Source organism: Notothenia rossii, assembly GCF_949606895.1.
Source record: "Notothenia rossii genome assembly, chromosome: 2".
Taxonomy (NCBI): domain Eukaryota; kingdom Metazoa; phylum Chordata; class Actinopteri; order Perciformes; family Nototheniidae; genus Notothenia; species Notothenia rossii.
In genome coordinates this window covers 75799705-75812406 of record NC_136904.1, presented here as the reverse complement: position 1 = coordinate 75812406, position 12702 = coordinate 75799705, and the positions used below count along the sequence as shown (strand labels likewise).

General features: G+C 41.6%; 1 protein-coding gene across 5 annotated transcripts in view; it reads right to left on the bottom strand.

Annotated features, from left to right (window-relative positions):
• LOC307029008 (E3 ubiquitin-protein ligase SH3RF3-like) overlaps positions 1–12702 on the bottom strand; it is a 120336-nt gene that overhangs the window by 83752 nt on the left and 23882 nt on the right. The window lies entirely within an intron of this gene.

Below are 12702 nucleotides of genomic sequence, written 5' to 3'. Positions count from 1 at the left end.
CTGTTCCAATTTCTGTTTCATTTCACTGACGCAACATTTATTCTCAACTGTACCAAAGTAAAGTGAGGAAAGGTTTACTGAAGGGAAATATAATTAAGTATTATGAGTTGATTAAAGCCTACTGAATAATCATTCAGTGATTTAAGTGATTTTTTTTAAATATAAAGAATTTGTGGAGGGATTTGTAGCTTAGATATTTGTATATAGATGTATACACTTGCCAACTGCTTAATGGGGTTTCCCACGGTGTAATAGTGGAGGCCAAATGTTGCTTGAAGTAAAGAATGGGTCTGGTATAAAGGTGTGTGATAAAATAATCAGTTATACACTTGAAAATTGGGAGACCATATTTTTTGAAACTGTTTCAACTCTCAAAACCTCTGTCAAAGTTTAATTAATAGTTTACAGGCAAAGATTTGGGGCAGACAGTGTTTTATGCTGTATTATGTTAAAACTACCCAACTGTAAATAGCAGTATTTATTTATCAAAAAGTAGATCTATGATGTTTAGTTTTACAGGGATTATGCAGTTTCATTTATTACCTACTTGAGAAATAAAAAACTGGCATGCGTGAACCTTTAAATCATGTTTTTAAACATTTACAGACTGTATGTATACAACACTGTCTGTTTATATTGTCTTAATTTAATTTGTTAAGCCAGATAATATCGCAAGCATCTTCATTACAACATGAAAACAACAAAAACCCCAGTGAATTTAGTATTCATTCACATAGTGTGTTTCTATGAAGCGACATCTTGTGAATGGGTTAAAACAGACACAATTGTGTCCTGAAGCAGGACGTTAAAGCCCTGCTCAGTCTTTGACCTTCAGGAAACTAAGATGGTCCCAACAGGAATCAATAGAGGAGCGTATGATTATCAAATTGGTTAACTTATTTACATTTCACTGCTACGCCTCAGTCAGCTGTGAGGTCAAACAGACAGACACACAAACACGACTACACACACATGGAGATGGGAATTGTTTTTGTCATTATATTATAATAAAATAGGATTTTTCTTATTTTCAACTATATCGTACGGAGTTTCCTGCTAGAAACGAAAGAAGAAAATTAAATTCCAGAGCAGATATCATGTCATATGAATTGGAACACAGTCATAAGCCGCGTTCACACCGGAGTACTTTTCCCACTTTAATTCCGATATAGTTCCGAAATGTCGCGTTCACACCAAACAGATCCGGGACTAAAATTAGTTAACGAGAACCTTTTTACCCCCTTTTCCGTCCCCTCATGCGGCTCTCTTGTGAGAAAAGAGCTATATTTCTGATTGGCTGGCCGGATTGCAAACCACGCCCTGTAAAACTCAAAAAAAGTGTTGTGAAGCCACCATTTTATTATCCTCGCATTAGCATTAGCATTAGCCCAGCGCAGAAACGCAGAGAGACTAACTTATGTCAACACAAAATAAAACATGGGAGCGGTGGAGATGAGGAGGTGTCGGCGTTCTGGCGATTTACTTGGAAGTCTTCAGTAGAAGCTGCTGGGAGTCCCAGCAGCTTCTACTGAAGCCAGTCCCCAACTCCGGGGACTTCCGGCCGGAGATTTTGGGCTGCAGTATACGCTGTGAAGTTGTTTGCGGCCTGCCAGTAAACCCAAAGCAGAAGAAGAAGTGACGTCAGCGGCTTCATTTGCCTAATCCACCCCCAGGGACTTATTCCGGTGTGAACGCGATCTGTACTTAGTTCATCAGAACTAAAGAGTTCTGATGAACTAAGTTCTCATGAACCTTTGTGGAAAAAGTACTGCGGTGTGAAAGCGCCTATAGCTATATTGAAACCCAGACTCCACTCACTATAGTCACAAGCACATAGGCATTGCAAGCTGCTAGTTGACTGCACACAAGAACAAAAATGGTTCATAAAGGTGGTGGTGATGGAAAAACCTGGGATGAAGATTATCCAAACCCACAGCTCACCTGTCTTCCTCGATATGTTCCTGTACATTAACCTCGAGAGGTAAGACTTCGTACTGGGTAGAAATGTGGTTTTGAGATCCAGATGGACTCTGATGTGGAGGAAAGTGAAGTGGAGGAATCTTATGAGGAGCACTCTGTTGAGGAGGAAGCTGATGAGGAGGACTCTGATGAGGAGGAAGCTGATTTGGAGGAAGCTGATGTGGAGGACTCTGATGAGGAGGACTCCGATGAGGAGGACTCTGAAGTGGAGGAAGTGTATGTGGAGGAAGCTGATGAGGAGGACTCTGATGAGGAGGAAGCTGATGTGGAGGACTCTGTTGAGGAGGACTCTGATGAGGAGGACTCTGATGAGGAGGACTCTGTTGAGGAGGACTCTGATGAGGAGGACTCTGATGAGGAGGAAGCTGATTTGGAGGAAGCTGATGTGGAGGACTCTGATGAGGAGGAAGCTGAAGTGGAGGAAGTTGATGTGGAGGAAGCTAATGTGGAGGACTCTGATGAGGAGGACTCTGATGAGGAGGAAGCTGAAGTGGAGGAAGTTGATGTGGAGGAAGCTGATTTGGAGGAAGCTGATGTGGAGGACTCTGATGAGGAGGAAGCTGAAGTGGAGGAAGTTGATGTGGAGGAAGCTGATGTGGAGGACTCTGATGAGGAGGAAGCTGAAGTGGAGGAAGCTGATGTGGAGGACTCTGATGAGGAGGAAGCTGAAGTGGAGGAAGCTGATGTGGAGGACTCTGATGAGGAGGAAGCTGAAGTGGAGGAAGTTGATGTGGAGGAAGCTGATGTGGAAGACTCTTATGAGGAGGACTCTGATGAGGAGGACTCTGATGAGGAGGAAGCTGAAGTGGAGGAAGTTGATGTGGAGGAAGCTGATGTGGAGGACTCTGATGAGGAGGAAGCTGAAGTGGAGGAAGCTGATGTGGAGGAAGCTGATTTGGAGGAAGCTGATGTGGAGGAAGCTGATGTGGAGGAAGCTGATGTGGAGGAAGCTGATGTGGAGGAAGCTGATTTGGAGGAAGCTGATTTGGAGGAAGCTGATGTGGAGGAAGCTGATGTGGAGGAAGCTGATGTGGAGGAAGCTGATTTGGAGGAAGCTGATTTGGAGGAAGCTGATGTGGAGGAAGCTGATGTGGAGGACTCTGATGAGGAGGAAGCTGAAGTGGAGGAAGTTGATGTGGAGGAAGCTGATGAGGAGGACTCTGATGAGGAGGAAGCTGAAGTGGAGGAAGTTGATGTGGAGGAAGCTGAAGTGGAGGAAGTTGATGTGGAGGAAGCTGATGAGGAGGACTCTGATGAGGAGGAAGCTGAAGTGGAGGAAGTTGATGTGGAGGAAGCTGATGAGGAGGACTCTGATGAGGAGGAAGCTGAAGTGGAGGAAGTTGATGTGGAGGACTCTGACAATGAGGACCTTTACACAGATGACTCTGAATCCTCTGTGTATTCTGAAATCGAAGATCACTGCATGTTCTTGGATGAAGATGTACAGGACGTCGGTGTGCCACCAATTTCCATTGACATCAGCAAAATGACTGCTGCTCCAGAACAGAAGAAAGAGTCACTCCCTGCCTGCAAGAAGAGAGCCAGGGAGGAAGATGCAGTGCTGGAGTTAAGATACTCTAGACTCTGCAGATGGAGCTTGGACTCTGATGCAGGTGCATAAGAGAAGCCTCTGCCTGAAGGATCCAGAAAGAGGGCACGCGAAGACGGTGAGAAAGATGAGGAGGAGAGGCAGAGTCAATTGTTGAAATGGTATGCAGAAAGTGATGAGGAAAGTGACATCACTGATGAAGAGTGAAGAGAAATAACATCACTCAACTGTCTCTACGTCTCATGTCTGTGTGATGCATTCATGAGATGTTGACAGCAGCTCTGGAAAAGAACACCTTCCCTGCACACCACCTCTCCAAACAGCCATTAAACCCTCACCCAGTGTGACCTCCATCAAACACCAGCAGAGATAACTGTGGGTTTTGTCAAGAACCTCTGGTTTCCTCCCAAAGACCAAAGATGTGATGTCTTAGTAAATGAGTGACTCTGAATTGCCTGCCGTAAATCATAAATAAAGGTTGAAAAAGGCATTTCACTTGTTGATGCCTTATCTTTGCTTTTAGAAGCCTTTGTATGAAGAAATGTTGCTTGGATATTTAGATATAACAGCCATATGTCAAAACAATAATAATATTCTAAAAACTTCTGATAAAGCTGACTTTAGCAAAGATATTAACAATAATAAATAATACATGACTAAATATAGTTTTTCACAGTGCTAAAAGTAGTTTTACAAGAAAACATCTACAAAATAACAACAAACATGATTTTTCCAAATCATGCAGTCCTAGCTGAAACTATTAGCAGCAATGTGAAGACCTGCAATTCCCTTTTCGGGATCATAACGTTCACCTTGACCTTCAGTTGATTTAAGTCAACACATTTAAAAATCAATCAGTGCAATCAGTCTGAGCAATTGGTCAACAATGATAAAGAATCTGTGGAGGGATTTACAGCTTAAAACTATTTGTATAGAATCCAGGGAAAGGGTTAAAGATGTTCCAGACAGGAATCAATAGAGGAGCGTATCAATATCTGACATTAAATTGGTTAACTTATCTACTTTTCACTGTGTTCTTTCTGGGAAAGTGCTGTGAAATACCTCAGTCAGTTGCCAGGTCAACACACACACACACACACACACACACACACACACACACACACACACACACACACACACACACACACACACACACACACACACACACACACACACACACACACACACACACACACACACACACACACACACACACACACACACACACACACACACACACACACACACACACACACACAGAGAGAGAGACCACCAGTGGGAGAGCAGACTTCCCCACCTGCCCACTCAGGACCACCAGTGGCTATCTGATCAGTGTCCGATGCAGTGCGCCAAAGCAAAAGGAGACACTACTGGAAAAAGAATCAAAACAGAAACAATCTTTATATGCATGTGTGTGTGTACTCATGCATGTGTTTGTGTGTCTCATGAGCCACAAGCCAGTCATGAAATTCAATTATGGAAAACAAGAAATCTTTATTCACAATTGACAACAACAACACGCAACAAACATCTGCAGTGTTCAGAGCCATCTGTTGTTACAGACTGCTCAATCAGCCCGGTGTGTGTGAGTGTGTTACAAATGCAACGTATCTCCCTGTGAGACATAAACTATTGTCCTCTTAATGTGTGTGTGTGTGTGTGTGTGTGTGTGTGTGTGTGTGTGTGTGTGTGTGTGTGTGTGTGTGTGTGTGTGAGAGAGAAAGAAAGTGAGTGTGTGTGTGTGTGTGTGTGTGTGTGTGTGTGTGTGTGAGTGTGTTACAAATGCAACATATCTCCCTGTGAGACATAAACTATTGTCCTCCTAATGTGTGTGTGTGTGTGTGTGTGTGTGTGTGTGTGTGTGTGTGTGTGTGTGTGTGTGTGTGTGTGTGTGAGAGAGAAAGAAAGTGAGAGTGTGTGTGTGTGTGTGTGTGTGTGTGTGTGTGTGTGTGTGTGGGTGTGTGTGTGTGTGTGTGTGTGTGTGTGTGTGTGTGTGTGTGTGTGTGTGTGTGTGTGTGTGCATGTGTGTGTGTGTTTGTGAGAGAGAGTGTGTGGTTTCTGAGAGTATGTGCAGCTTGTGGTTGGGAATGCAGCCTGTCTGCGAGCAGGAATGTCAGTCAGCAGAAATCCTATGCTTTATCATATGAGAATAGGCAAATCTATACTTACACACACAATCACGCTGATTACTGTCTCCAGCATATCAAAATATACATATAAAACTATGTAGAAAGACGGAAAACATTCAACCATTAATTGCCTTAAAAGAACTTTCAGTGTGACAGTTGTTGAAGGATTACTTTTCAACCCTGAAAGGCGGAGAGTGATAATGGATGATATTTAGTTATAAATCAACGTGTTTTATTTATTTGTGATCAACTTGTTTGGATTTAACAATGCAAAACTGACAGCAAAGACGTCTGGAGCAAATGTGAGCAACCCAACAAGACCTCATATGATCCAGTGACCAGTGGCATATGTCGCGTTTGACATACCGCTTTTGTAAGATTATGACATATATGCTCAATATATCAATGCATAAAGTACAGCGTCACATTGTACCACAGTGATTCATTCAGTCCTTCATACAACTTTGATGATTGTTAGCAGATTGTTTGATAAAACACAAAATAATATTATGGCTTTTTGAGTGTTCACAAGAAGTAAGAAAAAAGGTGCCATTTGTTTAACCTAGAATTGTTTAATACAAAAATAACACATTTTTATTTGGCCTTTTATGAGGACACTGTATAGTTCATACAAAACTCTAAAAGGTAAAAAGAAAAACACAAAAAGGGCAAACTGAAACAGAGGTCATTAATACAGATTGTGTTGGATTAACTTCATTTTAAATTATGCTTTTATTTGAAAAAGATTTGGATCCCAGAAGTTAGAAAAAGAGAATGTTTTATATTGTGTTTGTTTTTGCTTGAACATGTAATTGATTATAAAAAATAGTTTGCCATGACGGTCAAATAAAGTTTACACCGTTATTAAATATGAGCAGAAATGCCAGCTACAGTATTTACAATTGTCAACAAAACAATAGCGTAGTACAGCCCACATCAGCTGGGAGCTACTGTGTGTGTGTGTTTGTGTCTCTTTGCATACGCATAGGAAGATGAGTGACTTATCTGGGACAGGAACATCACAGGGAACAACAGCGGGGGAAATTCAATTTTCTGGTGGCCATAGAAAAGGGAGCGAGAGCCTGAATAGGTGTGACTGCAGAGGTTTCCCTTCAATACAGCCGAGAGATCATACAATGCACAGAGCGGCTGCCAGGAAAAGCCTTCCTGCTGACATTGTTTTATGTCTTAAAAAGTGTGTGAGAATGTGCATGTGTGTGTGTAAAGCTGCAGCAGCTGAATTCAGCAGATATAAGGAGCACTGTAGTAATGTCACTCAAAACCAGAGGGAGAGAAAAGAGAGAGGAGCAGATAACTAAGAGGGAAATTAACAATGGGGCAACGACAGAACTGGAGAGTGGACATTAGTCAATTGAAGAGGGGAGCTGCTGTTGTAAAGTTTTTACTTTTTGCATCACTAAAGAGGACATTTTTATTTAGTTTTCTCCTGGCAGTCAGTTTGAAGTACACCTCGGCTACTTCATCACTGCACTGAATCATAAAGGGCATCAACACTGCTGCTGGACTGCTCTCTGCCGGGTAAAACTTACAAGCATGTTGCGCCTTTAAAAAAAAAAAACACAGTGATATCACAGCATCATTTATCACTTCCACTCTAGTAGTTCACACAGGCCAATGCGCCCACATGCCACAGACTAAAACACCATTGCAAATTAAAACAAAATGCCTAGTATTAGGTTTAGACAACTAGAAAAAACATTTGTTAAAATCAAAAAGAATATCCTACTCAGGTTTAAAAAGTCAATTTGTCAAACGAAGTCACTTCAAAAAGTCAACGTTAAGGTTTGGTTTCACAGAGGACACGAATACCATTCTCCTGACTTCCTTCTTCGCTCTCTTAATAATAACTCCAGCAACTCAAGGTTTTAGTTGTCTTGTGTTTGTATCAGTGATCAAGATTGAAAATAGATGATGACTGCTGTCTGACCCTACAAGTAGGTGTATCATATCTATAACTCTGTTCACCACTGATAACTCCCATCCAAAGGGCTAATAACATTCAAAGTGGGTGATTACAGAAGGTGTTTTAATCAGGTAGTTTGGGACGCAGCCTGAAAGTACTAAATGTACGACGAGAAACATTGGGACCGGAGCCTTTTCCATGATGCCTTGGAAAATGTGCAGGGAACAGCCCTGGAAACCAACATTATCACAACATTATCATCCACATCATACAGTAGAGTCAATGTACAGTTTCCGATGAGGAGGGGTCATCATGCTGGACCACTGGCCAATTATTGGTCAATTGTGTGAGTGGCAGTGAGCCTATTAGCCACTGCAAGTGTTAGAATATTTTCCACATGCTTTAAACTCTGCTGCAGCAATGCATCTGTTACGGTAGAGTGAAGGAAGCAGGACCCAAATTCAGATTAAACTGATTATACCTTTATTTCAAGGATAACGAATAGAACTTGGACAGACAGAACACTCACCGGTGAACACAGTCAACAACAATAGACGAACCAACACTGAACACAGGAAGAGACAAGACTAAATACAGGGAGGGGTAATCACGAGACGAGAAACAGCCGGGCAGGGAAGGAGAAACACAAGGGCAACAGGTGAACACAATCAGGGAAACTAACGACAGGGATGAAAAACACAGAGAGGGACCAGACAATACACAAGGGAGACAGGGAGAACCGAACAGCAAAATAAACCCAAACCTAGACATACAAAACTAAAAACGTGACATAACAAGAGAATCGTGACAGCATCACAACTTGATTTTAGAAAACCACAGCAAAACATCCTGTCCTTACGATTAAAATAAAGGAACAAGCCTTGGAGAGAAGAAGCAGAGTCTCCCCTTGAGTGTGAGACACTTAAAACTCGCCAGCCTCACAAAGAAAAATAAACACAGTGAGAGAAGAGAGAACCAGGTAGTAATATCACATCTCTTAAAATATTGTCGTTTTTCTTTGCCCCAGTAGTCACTCTTCAAAGTGCATGCCAAGAATATCTATTAGGGCTGTTTGGAGAGGGCAGACAAATGTTTTCAATTTTCACAATTTCATACTTTTACCGGAGCTTGCAGCATGACTGGGATTACAGTTTCAACACAGGGCATTACACAAGCAGCATGTCTGTGTTTATTTTTGTCAAAAGTGTTTGTATGGTTGTGCAGCTCAAACAGAAGTTTGTTGCTGTGGTATTCTGGGAGGAAACTATGGCATCTGAGTGGTATAGTGGTGGCATTGGGCTACTTTTGTTATCACCGTGGCTGCATGTGTGCAAGTTGAGAAAACCAGGGTGGCGTTATATCACACATTCTCAGACTGTGTGTGTGTGTGTGTGTTTTAGGGGCTTGTGTTAGGAAATCATGGTAACAGCCACATAGGCTCTTCTCATTCCCTGTAAAAGCAGTGCTCTCCCACCATGATGTTCTGACAGTTTGGATAATGGAGAGTGGAGAGAGCAGCTTCGCTTGAGAGGAAACTTGTCCGGGAAGAGAAGGGCTGGAAGTTAGAATATAGAGCAGAGCAAATGTGCTGCAGAGGATAAAGGATGTCTTCTTTTGTTGACAGCCACGGACTTGTTAAAAGTTCAGAAGTCAACAAGATAAGCAGTAATGAGTAGTAATTGTATTTGGAGTCACAATCTGCACCTGTAAAACTGCACTGCGCTACAATCAATGAAATCAAGATGAAAGCTATATTTGCTTATAGTTTGAGTTGCTCCTAGTACTAGACTCCTGGTACTAGGATGGGTTAAATACAGAGGCCAAATGTCACTGTGTGTGCTGTGTGCTCTGCATGTGTGACCATTTAAGAGGGGTTTCATCCCTCCCATTCTATCAATTCTAGCTTCTATCTATAGTTTGATTTGGATGATATGATGATTTACATTTGGACATAATAAACTCAGTATTGCCGAATGGGAACAAAACACCGTCTATCTATAAGTTTGCATGGAGGCATAAAGTGACAAAGACAAGTTTGTTTAAAGAAAATGAGTTGCTCCTATAATAAACGATTCAATGTACAGGTAAATCTGTAGTGCAATTAAACATAATTACACATAATTACTCACTCACTTTGTGACTCCAGTAGTCCTGAAGTGTTTTTATGTTGGCAGACTTTGTCAAAAAATTAGCCATAACAAATCAATAGTAGTAAGAACACGTCTGTGTGTGTTTTTTCTACCTAGAGCTGCAAGTCTTGATGAAGTAAACCACAGGGATCTGGCTTGCATAACTTTGACAATGTAAACCACTCAAATGAGTGACTTTGGATAAACACATACCTGCCGCCTTCAGCTGAAAGGGAAATCCTTCAAGCTGCTGGAAAGAATTAAACCCTGATCTAAACTCTGCCTTACTTGCCTCAAGGCCAAAATAATGTTTCTTCTGGGTGCCTCTGCAGTCACTTATTCAGTCACTTAGACACTGAATACAGATTCAAACGTAAGCTATGTATTAACAGTTTGTCAGTCAAGTAAAAATACAAATTAGTAATATTTACATAATCACCAAAATGACAACTAGCTGACCAAAAAGCGTTTTCCTTGCATCATAGTTGCAACAATGCCAATTACAGGAGAGGTAGCAGACACCTTAGGTAGCTGTGTTCAAATGTCTTGTGATGAAAAACTATTATGACATTTGTATGTTATAATTGTATCAATTAGTTTTGTATTTAATGTTTAGGGCATTCTTCTTTACTATGGTAAGAAATAGACACTTTTAAAAAACAGTATTTTTTATAGATTTATATTCTTTATTGTCTCTCGGTGTGTTAACTGATTTCAAAAGCCCATCTGCCATTGTAGGTTTTCTTCCTACTGTGGCACTGACTCGTATTGATGTTTGATTTCCTCCAATGAATCTGTTACCATCCCCTGGTATTAGACAGGTTTGTCACTTTAACAGCACCATTTTCTTTCATTACCAAGAAGCACAATGGAGCTGAACATAGCGGGGATACTGGGAAGACTGGGGGAAGAGAAAGAGGACTCATGGAGGAGGGAGTGTGTTGATGAAGAGAGAAATGGGGTTAATGTATGAAAGAATGTGTCTTTAGAGAGGAAAACGGGAAAGCCATGGCTGCAGGGTCTGACTCTGTCCCAGTTTCACTCCTGTGCCAGTATCTCCTGTGGCTCTAAAGCACATTTCCACCCAGTTGATTAATGCTGCCATCACAACCATCGCCATCCCCTTTGAAGACTGTGAAAAAAGACCATGATGAGCCACATAATATTTCTGGTGAACGCTGCACTCAGTTTTAGCCTAGTTTTATTCTCAGGTGCCTGAGACAAACAGGGCCATGGCGTCAGGACGGTGGAACGAGGCCGTGACTGCTGCTCAGGTCGCTCTGTGACAAATTGCATTTATGGCGCGACAAAATGGTTTTCTAAAAGCTGAAGTCACTACACTATTGTGTCGGTTATTTCTTTAAAAGTGACAGATTAAATGTGTCAAAGGCATAATTTTAGAGTTTAGTTTGTATTTATCCGTTTTTATAAGCAGAACTGAATTCCTGTTAAATCGTAACTTGATTTTCTTTGTGCGGATAGGAGAGTTTCTCCTTTGCAGAATGTTGTGTGTGTGAATGACGAGGTAGATAACATAGAAATCAATAAAGGGCCAAAGCTGACAGCATTTGTCTATCTCAAATGGGAATCAATCATTTTTTAGAAAAGCAATCTTTGATTTTAAGGCTGCAATTTGCAATAACATAAATTACTATTTCAAATCCATACTCACTTATATGAATAGCGTTTAACCCGAAATTATTTTTGTACAATGTGGCTATGAGGCTGGAAACCAGAGACATAAGTGTTGCTTGCTATTATTCCTGTTGTATGAAGACGCTGAATGCAGGATGAAATATTGGCAACCAAATATCACACACACACACACCACACACACACACACACACACACACACACACACACACACACACACACACACACACACACACACACACACACACACACACACACACACACACACACACACACACACACACACACACACACACACACACACACACACACACACACACACACAACACACACACACACACACACACACACACACACACACACACACACACACACACACACACACACACACAATGTCTGGCTGTTATCGGTGCCTGTACTGTTTAGGGATTTGATACTAATTGATTCCTCTTATCATTCACAGATAGCCTCTGCTTCGATACAGTTTCATATGAGACAAAGACACTAGGGACCTCCATTATAATCATGGCTATACTGGAGAATAACCTTTGTCCCATATAAGGATCATTATTTATGCAGACTTATTTTTACACAAACAAAGTTCTGCTGTATTTGCAGTAGTATGGGGCTTCCAACAAAGCACTAATACTGTAACTTCTCTAAAGGCTGCATTTACAAACTGCAAGACTGTAAACAACATGATACACTTTGCATAGGCAACAGAAGAGACAGAAGAGTGAAATGTCAAAAAAAGAACAACAATCAGAAGAAAATGAGTCAAGAGTTGTCATGGTCATCGTGTATCCACAGACAGTTTTGACAAGAATGTCTGACAGACAAAAGATGATGGGTATTGTTGATATTTTGCAGGCAATCAATTTCCATAGCTGCAGCAGATGGGCCACTCATTATTTAACTGAAAGACTGGTGTCTTGAATATGCTCAAAGATAGATAATGATCACATTTCCACAAAGGACTGGTATTAAGAATACTATGAGGTCTCCCAATGGCAGCGATACGCAGCCTGTGCCAGACAACAGCATGATGACCAATGGTGTTTAAATAGAGCTGGCAGGACTAGGCAGAGGGAGCCGGAGATGAGTCTGGAGCAAGGCCAGCTGTCTGAGGACTGATGAAGAGAATGAATGGAGAGCCGAGTGGAGAAGTGGCTGCAATCATTCCCCACAAGTCCCTCTCCAAGAGGACAAACATCACTCAAAGACAAGAGAGGAGAGTAATGAAAGGGAGGCAGCGGAGAAAGAAGAAAATGAAACATGAAGGAGATGACAGTGGTGCAGAGCCGCGGAGCAGGAGGGCTGCAGAATGCTAACTTTTTG